General features: G+C 48.4%; 2 long non-coding RNA genes across 3 annotated transcripts in view; one reads left to right on the top strand and one right to left on the bottom strand.

Moving 5' to 3' along the window:
• The window catches only part of LOC135367929 (uncharacterized), a 152,227-nt gene that overhangs the window by 75,741 nt on the left and 64,139 nt on the right, over window positions 1–12,347 (top strand). For both annotated transcript variants that reach the window (XR_010414586.1, XR_010414587.1), the window contains one exon: window positions 2,022–2,109. This is a non-coding gene — a long non-coding RNA (uncharacterized LOC135367929). The remainder of the gene's footprint in view (window positions 1–2,021; window positions 2,110–12,347) is intronic.
• Window positions 18–5,273, bottom strand: LOC135367930 (uncharacterized). The gene is made up of 6 exons (XR_010414588.1): window positions 5,248–5,273; window positions 4,193–4,279; window positions 3,309–3,401; window positions 538–588; window positions 192–290; window positions 18–110 (listed from the first exon to the last, which is right to left on the bottom strand). It is a non-coding gene; the product is annotated as an uncharacterized LOC135367930 (long non-coding RNA).

Below are 12,347 nucleotides of genomic sequence, written 5' to 3' on the forward strand. Positions count from 1 at the left end.
CATTAACGTACGGTGGTGGTCTTGCCACTGGAGGTGAAGGTGGTCCACGTGGGGGTGCCGGTGGTGGGTAAGCGGGTGGAGGCCTCCTAGGTGGTTGCGGTGGTGGAGCTCTGCCCCAAGCATACGAGAGTCGGTTATGTTGCAAATTATCTACGAGTCGCTATGACAATGTTCAAACTGTGCTCACGTACGGTGGCCTGGACACCGGGGGTAGAGGTGGTGATGGGCCATGAGGTGGGGAAGGTGGTGGGTACGGTTGTGGGGGTCTATGAGGTGGGTGCGGTGGTGATCTACCAAAACGTACACGAAACGTCGGAAACCTCACTGAACAGCATCCAATGAAAGTTGGCAGCACATCCTTGTGAAACTACTCTGCTAGGGCACGGCTGTACAGGGGGCTTAGGTCGGGGCGTCAGATGGCAGTCCACACAAAAACCGTGTAAGCGTGGACGCACAGCCTTCGTGCTCTTTTTTCCCCCGTGCCCACGATTAATTGTTCATCGAGCTTTGGCGGATTGTATAATAATGTCTACTTACGGTGGTCTGGCCACAGGCGGTGGTCTCGGTGGTCCTTGTGGAGGGAAAGACCTGAAAGAGATTAGCATTGTCTACACTCTCAAGCACTCCTCTAGCGCCACGTGCGTGGAATTCTGGAAGGGCGCGTTCATCGCTTTGCAGTTAGCAGGCGAAGTATTCGTAAACGCAGTCACCAAAGGAGTCAGCACTATGCGCTTGATAACAGCATTACTGATGCTGTTATCAAGCGCATAGTGCTGACTCCTTTGGTGACTGCATTTACGAATTACTGATACCGTGTATTCACAGGAGCGCCGTTCCCCGGAATACTCCAGCGGAACATGCGCAAAAGGTTATAGCTCACCCCTGCCACATGAGCGTGACCGCTCAAGGTCATGTACATTCGTGCTCTTCTAACAATGCGAAATATCCTGCGTCCCAGCCACAAGATATTCCGTAGCGGACGACAGGGTAGATGCTGAGTCCGCTACGTGCGCTGTACGTCGCCCCCGATATTCCGGCGCCGCGTACGCATGCTCTACATAAGGCACGTCGGAACTTCCGCCCCGTGAGTAGTTTTCTTCCACTGGAGTATTCCCCGGTGATGTCGCTCGTGTGAATACACGGACAGACCCGTATATAGAGAGAATTTGGCCATCTTTTGATCATTTGCCGCTTCACGGGCGGAGCCTGTTTTGACGTGAGAGTGGCTGTTGTCGCGCGGTTGCGCCACCTCCGCCCATCAGCTAGCAGGTAGGCGCCATTTTGATGCAGTCCACCGGCTTATCTACAGCTACTTTCGTCGCGCTCAATCTAATCTACCAGAATCGCCGGCTTATGACCGACGGACGTCTGTGATATGAGGGCTTTGTTAACATACTGAGAGGACTCAAGGACGAAGGCTTCTCGAAGGACATGACACGCACGCGTCTTGAACAACTCTTTGCATCAACATGGCGTCGACCACCGGTTGACGACTGGACATCAATAGAGCGCGCGAGGGAGGTCGTTCAGCCGTGACTCGCATGACGCAGTTCAAGTTAGGCTCCTCCTAATGACCAAACTCTCTCTATAAAGGGCTCTGTGCACGGATACAGGAAGGTGACGCAGACAGAAAGGGCAGACACACACCTCCATAAAGCGTTCACACAAATTATCGAGTGCTCCTTATGGGAATATAGCCAGCCTCGTCATTCCGGGTTCTTTGCCATCTATACTCTCAACACACAACACGTTTCTCACCACGCATATCAGGCAGGAAGGGGGTGCCGGCCGTAGGAACGAGGGATATTGGGATTTGGCGAAGAAAGGAACAATGGGTTCAAATGGCAGTGGAGGTTTCTTTAGATGCTTGGCGTTCGCAAACATAGGAAGGAGGGAACGGACGGTCTAAAGCGGGACGCAAAAGCGGGAGCAGCAGCAGTAGCGAAAAAGCAAAATCCAGGTTCGGGTTTTGGGTTCCTATAGCTGCGTTTGGCTGTACGTTTCTCCTGTTTTGCTTACAGTGACTGGACAAGATTGCTTGGCGCTGGTGGTGGATAAGGGACCGGCGCCTTCCTTGACAACATACCTGTAGGACGTCTGGAAAGACAGGTAATTTGGTTTCTGTTCCGTTCGTAAGGATGTCCTGAACGAAACTGATCAGTCTACTACATGCGTATACTTTCTGGCATGATGGTGAATGATGTAATTACGCAGTGCAGTGCAGTGTATGTATGTGGATGGTATTTCCCGAAACTATAGCCGAGAACTGGTAAGCAAACCTGAAACGGCTTAGTTGTCTTCTAGAAATACACGCCTCTTTCACGTGGAATAGTGTGGTCGCAACGTTGTTTTGCGAAGTGGTTGCAAGCTGACGTCATGTTACATGGTCACGTCACACGTTACACGTCACGTTACATAGCGAAGAATGGCTTCGCGATGTTGAGTCCTTCTGGGTAACATGTCATTCAATCAGGTCCTCTAATCATGCATTACACGTTCTGTTGGCTAAGTGCTTGCGTTGCATACGGAGCGGATGTGTGTATTTAGCAAATCCATTAATGGGAAAACAATTTCCAAATAGCGATAAAAATATTACAGTGTTTGCATCAGTGACTGCGTACTTCTGTTCCTTACCGGCCCTCTTGCTTCCGGTGAATAGACCTCTCTGTGTTTGTAAACAAATGACGTCATAGTGTTCGACAGCGCCACCAATTTGGTAGAGTTGAACTACACTCGAAGCTACACTCTTAAAAATGAACTTCACCGCATAGCACGCTCCTAGCCAACTATCATCTCGAATGATATCGTTATCTGCCCTGATTTGTTGAAAACGGGAGGCGTACGCCATTTTTGTGACAATTATGAACTGCATAAGTGTCACAGAAAAGGCGTACGCCTACCACTTTGAACAAATCAGGACACATAGCGATATCATTCGAGATAATGGTTGGCTAAGAGCATGCTATGCGGTGAAGTTCATTTTTAAGAGTGTAGAGGCGAACAAGGTCGCCCCCGAAAGCCACGGCCTTGAGGGGATTACGATGGTCCCCGAAAGGTTTCGGTTTCAGTCTGTCTACCAACGTCATGATGATCGTTTCTCGGGTAGAGGTTTATTTAAGTTATAAAATTTACCTGATCCTCTCCTCACGAACAAAAATAGTACAAATTTGCAACGAGCTCCACGGATGCAAGGTCACACGAAAAGGTGCTACGTCATTCAGTATGGCTGGTTACATAACCTTGTGCGATAACAGGACATTACGTGATTTCACAATGACTGCCTAATTAGGGAGGAGAATGAAACTTACGGAGGCCGCGGAATTGGAGGCGGCCCTAATGGCGGGCTCGCTGGTGGCGCAGGCGGTGGGTAGGGTGGAGGTGGAGCATGTGGTGGACTGGGTCTGGAATGCAAGCAGTGTCAATATTCTTGTTGTCCGTCTCAATGATATGGGTATTTCACCTCGTTTTTACTAACCTCGCTTCATATTGCATTTTCTGCATTGGGTATGGGGTTTTTGTCCACGGATATACAGTGAAACCTCGTTAATATGACCCCCGATAATCTGACATACGCGCTTTACGACCATACTCCTAGGGAACAATGCGGTGAAACCTCTGCAGATCCCCCCGTTAATATGACAATTCCGCATTATGACCAACATTTTCGGGAACGACCATGGTCATAATAACGAGGGTTCACTGTAATGTTGAAACTTCACCTCAACCTTGCGCGTTGATGCTATGGCGTACATACTATAATGGCACACGAGTTTTCCGTACGTTCGGCCGAACGGAAAGCAGAACACAACGTTACTCTATTAATTAAGTTTTGGCACAGTTGCGTATTGAAGTGTTTGCGTTGCATACGGAGCGGCTGTGTGTATTTAGCAAAACTATCGACGGGAAAACAATTTCCAAATAGCGATAAAAATATCAGAGTGGTTGCATTGGTAACTGCGTACTCCTGTTTCTTAGCGGCCCTCTTTCTTCCAATGAATTAAGTGATAAAATTTACCTGATGCTCTCCTCACGGACAAAAATACTGCAAATTTGCAAATGAACTCGACGGGCGCAAGGTCACACGAAAATGTGCTACATTATTGAGTATGGGTGGTCAAATAACCTTGTGTAATAACAGGACATTACGTGATTTCACAATAACTGCCTAATTAGGGAGGATAATGAAACTTACGGAGGCCGCGGAACCGGAGGCGGCCCTAATGGTGGGCTCGCTGGTGGCGCAGGCGGTGGGTAGGGTGGAGGTGGTGCCTGTGGTGGACTGGAATACAAATAGTGTCAATATTCTCGTTGTCCGTCTCAATGATCTGGGCATTTCACCTCGTTTTTACTAACCTCGCTTCATATTGCATTTTCCGCATTGGGGACGATGTTTTTATCCACGGATATAATGACGAACCTTTAATTTCGCCTCAACTTTGCGTGTTGATGCTATGGCGTGCATACTATAATGGCGCACGAGTTTTTCGGTGCGTTCGGCCGAACGGAAAGCAGAACACACGGTTACTTTATTGATTAAATTTTTGACACAGTTGCGGGTTGCGGCAGATAATGTTCCATATATGTCTTATTCTTTGTCACATATTTCAAAGTTTTTTCTTAGTATTGACCCGCAACGGGTCTTAAGTTAATTTGGCCTCCCTCAGTTATTGACGTTTAGTCGTAGAGGATGGCAACGTCGTACGGGGCTGCCCTCGCGAGAGGCGCTCAGCTTTATGGCCACTATGCATGCAGTATGCCCTTCGCTGGGAGGGGGGGGGGGGAGGATATGTTTATTAAGAAAAAAGAAAGGACCTTCGCAGGATTGTAGCTGTGTGCAACACGAATACCGAAAAAATAAGAAGAAGAAAAACAAGTAGATGCAGGATGCATCGACATGGATACTGGCTACTCAGTAACACATTAAAGGGGCACTGAACTTTAAAAAATCCGCTCGCGAAATGAAGGCTGCTGCTACCTTGACATACCAATACAAAAGAAACCGGAACTCATCGCGAACGTCGCAACGGATGAATCCTGTTCCTTTTATTTTGCTCTCAAGGTAACAGGCGCGAAGAGATTTTTTTGCACTTTAGGTAACTTTTTTTGCATGTTAAGGTAAGCAGGAAAATACAAGTAGTTTTAGAAAGGTATACGTGGAAACAAAAGCAGTATCACCGGTTGCGATAGTGTTCCTCTTCACTGTGTGTATGTTTATTTCTTTCTTTTTTCTTTTTTGTCTATACTTACAACGGTCTCCTTGTCGGAGAAGGTGGTGGCCGTGGTCTGGAACGGAAAGTATAGTTGTCATTGGCGTCATTATCACAGCACGATTTTCTTTTTTTAGCTGTGAAACGATACATCCTGAAGACCTCTTTAGCGACCTCAGTGTTCTTTAGACCTCACAGCGTTAGCATATTCCCGTATTCGTGTCACGTTACGACCCACATGAATCGACTCGAAGACACCCGCCAAAAAATGTCACCTGTACGGGACAATTTCATCGCAGTGCGGTTCACACAAAAGCTGTCTACTGAGAGGTACATCGTATAATCAATCGACCGACTTACGGGGGGAACCTTCCTGGAGGCGCCGGTGTGGGACCTGGGCCTCCGGGATACGGCGTAGTCAAGTGGGGTATAGCTGTGGGGTCAGTGACTTCTGGGAGGTAGCTGCGCCACCAGATCTTCCACCACTCCCCAGAGGCCCCTGTGGCCGTCCTGCCGGTGCCGCGCTTCTGCAGCCGGGACGCGCTCGAATCCGCCCCGACCGCAGACACGCACAGCAGCGCCAGGACGAGCCATGCCTGAAAAACGAAAGGTGAAACAACATAAGCCTATGGTTCCCTTCAATTGGAATGTAACAACGAGGCCAGTGTTTGTTTGTTTGTTTATGAGGTGAAGAGAGGTTGTCCATGCTCAGCAAGCCTGTAGTGCAAAGCAGCATACGTGAGGTCATGATAGTTCACAAGGAGAGGACGTACAGTAATGAACGTCCCGTGGCTGGACGGATGAATAAGAATGGGAAAGGAGGTAACCACGGATTGAAATACGGCAATCGTGGAAAAAGCAGGACAGCCACACTACTCTATTGTCAGTGAAGCGGGCACGATCTCTTGATGGCACGGCGTGGCCATGAGTGTGGCATGGCCTCGTCAGGCACCTCGTACGTGCCTTTTGCCGTGCCTCCCAAGACAAAATTGTCGCACACACACACAAAAAAAAGGAAGAAGAAGAAGAATATAAATTTCCCCGCGACTTGCTACGAGGCCGCTTTCTGACGAGCAGTGCACATGCTCCCTCTCCTTAACACTCTTCCCTACGCTATTTCTATCACACACACGCGCGTACAGGGAACGAGACAGGCGGTATCTAGTGCGGTATCTAGCGGCATATAGATGTATATGAACCAAGCTCACGCTCGTGCACAAAGAGCCAAACAACGCCGAATGCCCTCCAACTAATGAGACAACTGGCGCTTAATGTCCTATAAGAGCATTACCGAATTTTGAAGTTGTTCTTTCGAGCCACTGCTTTGTATGTTACACGCTAGTCCACATTTATCGAAATGGAGGCGCTGCTGGTTTACTTTTTATTTCGCATAATTTGCTCAGAATATTGTTACAGTGACAACCTAGGTCTCTGTTTTAGACGAGCAACGGCTGCATGTACGGCCGAGGGATTATAATGACAATTCACACGAGCGCGGGAACGCCTCGTGGTGCTCAGTTAATTTGGCAGACGACAATTACGTATTCGCCTTGTGAAACGTCATTATACGAACTTGCTCTCAGAGTACATAAGCAGGGCCCACCACGAAATTAGCTGCCGACCCTCATCGGCATCTGTTCGCGTTTTTCTTTCTTTCTTTCTCTCTCTCTCTCTCTCTTTCTCTGCCCCTCGAACTGTCCCTTCCAGACTGGTATGCGCTCTGCAGACTTGGATCTCGAAATCGAGCCTAATTTGGTTCACGCAAGCGGTGCAAGCGCTGAGAAGGGCCGGCATCGCGCCGAGCCGCATCTGCGGTAATTACGCTCTTGGGGTTGTAAGAATGAATGGTGGGCATCGCGAGACGCGGGACTTAGATAAACTATTAAGGGGTGGAATGCAGCGCAGTGGAAGCACCGTAGGTGAGCATCTACCAAGCGGTAATTGCAAACGAACAGCATTTATGTTTACTGGCAGCCCCATTGGTGGCGTACCGTTGCTTCCGGAAAAGTACGGGCAGAGCGGTCGCGAGGAGAGTTTGCATCCGGGGCAGGGTAAACGTGAAGTACCCTCCCCCGCTCTCTCTCTCTCTCTCTCTCTCTGTCATTGCCGTCAGCAGCTCTCTAAACAAACAAAAGAAAACGCTCATTCGCACTGCCGAGATCGTAAATTGAAAATCCTGCCAGGCCCTGCCGTTGGGCGCCCTCTCTGGCGAGGGCACCGGGGGCGGCTGCCCCTCTCGCCCCCCCCCCCACATCGCTACGGCTCTGAGTATGGATATGCGTGGCACTATGCAACAGCCTGCCAGCTTAGCGCAAAAGTGGGAATATAGTGCATCTCAATAACACACACTGTTACTTGGTACATTCGGTCTACAGGGGAAGAAGAGCGCGCACGAGAACAACTACGGAGAGGAAGTGGACGGAGAAGCGCTTGTCTTGTCTTGTCGACTTCATCTTCGTAGTTGTCCTCCTCTGCGCTCTTTATTCCTTATTGTATAGCGGATCTGCTTAACCTTCTCTGGCCTGATTATTAAGGATGTGTGCAAGAGAGGCTGTGGTGAATGAACCCGTTCACCTCACGGTAAGCTGGCCTACATCATCCATCACAATGTCAGTGATGTAGAGGTACAGAAGGGGTGGCTTTATGAGCGTCCACCGACGTCGACAGCCTTGTAGGTCCGTCTGCAGCAGTTGTGGAGAGAGAAGAGAGAATGGTTTCGTTTCCTTTATTCGACTCGCGCGACCCGCGAGTCGGAGTCGTGATGACGTATGAGAGTCATCGTACGTCATCAGCTCCAGCGACTCACATCGAGAGAAGAGGGTCGCTGGGAGTCGACTCTCGAGCACCTCAAGTGTTGAACTAATGGAACATACTGTGTCTTTACTTTGCTCGTCCTAACCACTCTGTTGTCGTCGTCTGATCTGCTGTAACTTCACGTAGTCTATAGTCCTAGTTTCATCCTCGAATTTTAGAACGAGAGTCACTGGATGACGTCACTATATGACGCACTGTGTGACGGCATATGTGACGTCACTGTGGGGATACTATGACGTCACGTGCGACATTTTTGCCCACCAAGAGTCGGCTCTCGAGTTTCTCGAGTCCAATAAACTAATGCAGCCAATGGCACCGTAACCTCGGCGCACGCGGACGCTCGAAGATCTACGGAACATGTCCGTATAAAGCAGCCGCATCCAAACGCATTTTGCCGAATGCCCAAATTCCTTAACGTTACTGCACATCATTTATCGTGCGGAACCATAACGCATGATTGGCCCCGAACTGGCTCAGCAAACACTTCGAGGTACTCCGTACATCACTGTTACATGTCTGAGATGCGAACACATAGTGGTACATACGGTAGCGCGGGTGAACCAAGTGGAAGAATAAATTTCATGCAACGGCAAGTTATTTCATTTCGGTTGCGCGATAATTCGTCGTGGCTGGCTCTACGTATTAAAACCTCTCGGTTTTACATCAACCGGACATCATACGCGACATGAACCGGAGACAAGCGACGGAATCACGAAACGTCTCTATATGAAAGTGCCAGGTGGCATCTTCTCCTTCACGTCCGATAGTGTTGCAAAACTTGTGTACGTGCATGGAAAGATATGCAACACCGAATTTGTTCATTGAATAGAATGTCGTTGAATTAGCAGGAAGAGAGAAGTTTATTCCTATTGATCCGACGAAGTGCAAGACAGGCGTTCTGGGAGATCACTGTTGTCCTCGCAGGTTGTCCTTGAGGACAATCCTAGCTACCCAGCATGCTCAAAGTCAAAGGTCACGGCAGGCGTCTGTGGGTACGGATGAATGCATAAATAACTGGAGATTTACGTGGCAGATACGGGGTCGAGGTGTTCGCATCATGTGTAACGTTAGCAATATGTAACTTTAGCACGGAGAATCAGCTGATCCTGGCTACCATTGTGCAGCTCAGTAGTGTGAAGGCTTTAAAATGCAGCGAAAGCTCGCTGCGATATTTGGCATCATACCTTGCGCCCTATATTGAAAGCGCCCACGCGTGGGCGACGAAAGTGTGGACGACACGGCAACAGCTCAATTCATGCATCCATTCCACGCCCACGTTCGAGCCTTTTTTTCATTATGTAGTCCACCCACCAACTGCCGTGCGTTTGTGCAATTTGTTCTGCCTTACACGTTGTACAAATTCTTCTCTGCGGGAGGAACTCCGTTTGCCACAATTCAACATTCCCCGATTGCGTCACGCCGTACAACGCGTTCAGTTAGGTTTCCAGCTGTTTGGTAAGGCGTTTCGTTTCTAAGGCAAAAGGATAAAGCTATCCTACACGTGATGTTCTTGCATTGCTCGTTATTCTTCAACGTGCTGGTCCTCTAGCATCGTTTGAATTATTGAAAAGGAACGAGTAGTTCTTTAGCACGTTTATTGTACATTATGCATTCGTATGTCCGGGCATACTTCCTTATATTCTGCTGCGTGAACGGTATTACGTTTTTCACTCTCTCCCCCTACACCCTAAGGGAAAAAAAGGAGTCAGATGGGGAGTGATTGCAGCTTCTATAGTCCCATATAGTGCAGTTTTATATCGCTGGATATATCACGGTTGACGCTTTGATTCAAAGTATTTTCGTGCATGCCCACGAGTTATGTACCTGAGTCTCTTAGAACAGAGCGTGAAATGCCACTCTGTGACATTGATTGACTCCCGAAAGGGACTATTTTTTGTGGCAATGCATTGAGTCCCCAAAAGGAGTAAAATTACTCTGTTTTTAGAGTGTAGTCCACGTGTGAAATCATCTTGTACATAATTTTTCACCCATTGTGCGCTGTAGTCTTCGCCGTAGGTTGTTTTGGTATACATGTATGTGTTTGCATGTGGCATGTATGAATGTTTTGTGCAGTAAACAGTTTTGTGCAGTACAAACATTCATGTATTAAAGTCAAAAAATTCGTTCGTAGCTCATTGCCAAGACTTTTGCCTGCAAAAACAACAACGGACATATAAGTTGTATCCGCAGCAACATTTTTGCGAGTTGAGGAGTTGTAAGAAACAACTCTGATTCGAGAAGGGACGTGTCTCAGGACGGGCGCCGCCAGCTGTGATTTGTGTACGATACGGTGCGGTACGGCATGTATATACGGTTCGCTCTGCCTTTGGCAAAGAACGTAGGTCCCTCGTCCAAAAACTTCTTTTCAAACGTGCTTTGCTCAAAACGTAAGCGGATTCGCGTTTGCGGAATGTACTCTGTGGTACCTGCTCTGTACGCCATTTGCATGCGTAACACAAAGCCAATGTTCATGGAATTAGTTTATCTTCCGCACCTGGTCGGTAACTTCTCTCCGTGATATGAAATGCGAAGACCTGTAGCGTTTGAAGTGTGTGTGTGTGTGTCGGGGGGCGGGGGGGGGGAGCGTTTACTGCGGCTTCAACGTCTTCGCACTCAAGTGATGCCACGTGACTTAGGCTTCGGTGGCGTGTTTGAACCGGTGGCGTGGAGAAGGCGCACGCGACGGTTCGAAGTAAGTGATGCACTGCACACGGGCTCGCTCATCGGCCTCTTCATTTGGACGCTGCCGCTTTGGCCTTCTTCATTTTGACTTGCTATTCATAATTGTTTTTCCCGAGAAACCAGAGGCATTACCTCTCCTTGCTTGGTTGCTTCTCCTGTGTACACTACGACAGTGCAGTGAAAGCACGCTTTACAGGAGACAACCACAGACGGACGGACACACGCCCTCTGTGACGTCACTTCCTATTTATATAGAATGTATTCTAAATTAAAAATACACCCCAGCTTTTTTTTTAGTTCCGTGTTAGCGCCGCGAAGCACGTGTGGCTATGAGCGACGCACAGACGGGGACAGATGGAGAGAGGACAGCAGGAAGAAGTGGGGGAACAGGGTGTTAGTATGCGTCCTGGGCCGACTTCAGGGGGAACTGGGCCGATATTCGTCCGGACAGTCTTCGGAAAACGCAGGAAAAACCTAAGACGGTACAGTGGTAGGATTCTAACCCAGCACCTCCCAGTCTTCAGCAAAACCTTGGACACCCTAACTATCTGGGGCCTTGTTTGAGGGCGACACATGCTGGACACCCAAAAACCTCGTGCTCGGTACAGTGCAAAAATCCAAAACACAAAAAGAAAGATATATATATATATATATATATATATATATATATATATATATATATATGGCACCGGAAGATATCTATTTTGGGGGGTTCCTATTGTCTTTCACGCGCGTGTCAGCAAACGGCTTGCATTGCAGTTGCAGCATTTATAATCTTCTAAATAGCTGTCCCTAATGAGAGGGAGGTTAACGTCAGACTTTCAGACATTCATGACTTGCATGTTTACAAACTTCATTTTCATTTCAGCATACCTAAAAGGCTCTTAAGTGAGGACATTACATGTGGGAGACGGACCCGGACCCGCACGTACATAGTAATAAAGTACATAGTACATGCCTGATAATGTGCAGTGCAACGTAGTCGTAGTTGCGAGTGACTTATTCGGTCACTTAAACCGTTGATGGTCGGCTACAGACTAACTAGATTCTCCGTCGTCTTCTCGTGGCCCCATCTTCTTTTCCTCTTCCTTCACGAGGCGGATAACCGACGCCCATTCCAGCCACACACGCACATGCCAAATATTTACGGCTGGGGCACTCGGTATAATGAAATGGGCGCAGAAAAAGAAAGATAAGTACGTAGGCTCAAGGAGGTGATAGGTCACGGCCGCGGGAGACTCAACAGGGTTGGTTAAAAGTGCAATGGTCAGAGACGAGGGAATCCGAGCCTGGAGTAGGCGGATCCGCATTTGTGTGACTACCATCTCCATTTTTCTCGGACGCTGTCAGACATATATCGGCACAGTTTCCGTAGAAGTCGGCCCAGGATGCACATTCCCCGTGACGTTGCCCACCTCTGGGAGGCCGACAACGGCGAGCTCCTTCCGCAATACCACCACCACCAATTTCCATGTTTTTCTTTGTACCTTCCTCCGTGTATCCTGAAACACGAATTCTTTCCTTACTGTTTCTCTGTTTTTCCTTTGGTGCTGTTCCACGTCCCCAATTAGCGAACAAACAAATCCATTGTTCCCAGGGAGGTTATTGATTCTTTTATTTTAAGCACAGTTTTCATTTTTGAAT

Source organism: Ornithodoros turicata, chromosome 9 (genome assembly GCF_037126465.1).
Source record: "Ornithodoros turicata isolate Travis chromosome 9, ASM3712646v1, whole genome shotgun sequence".
Taxonomy (NCBI): domain Eukaryota; kingdom Metazoa; phylum Arthropoda; class Arachnida; order Ixodida; family Argasidae; genus Ornithodoros; species Ornithodoros turicata.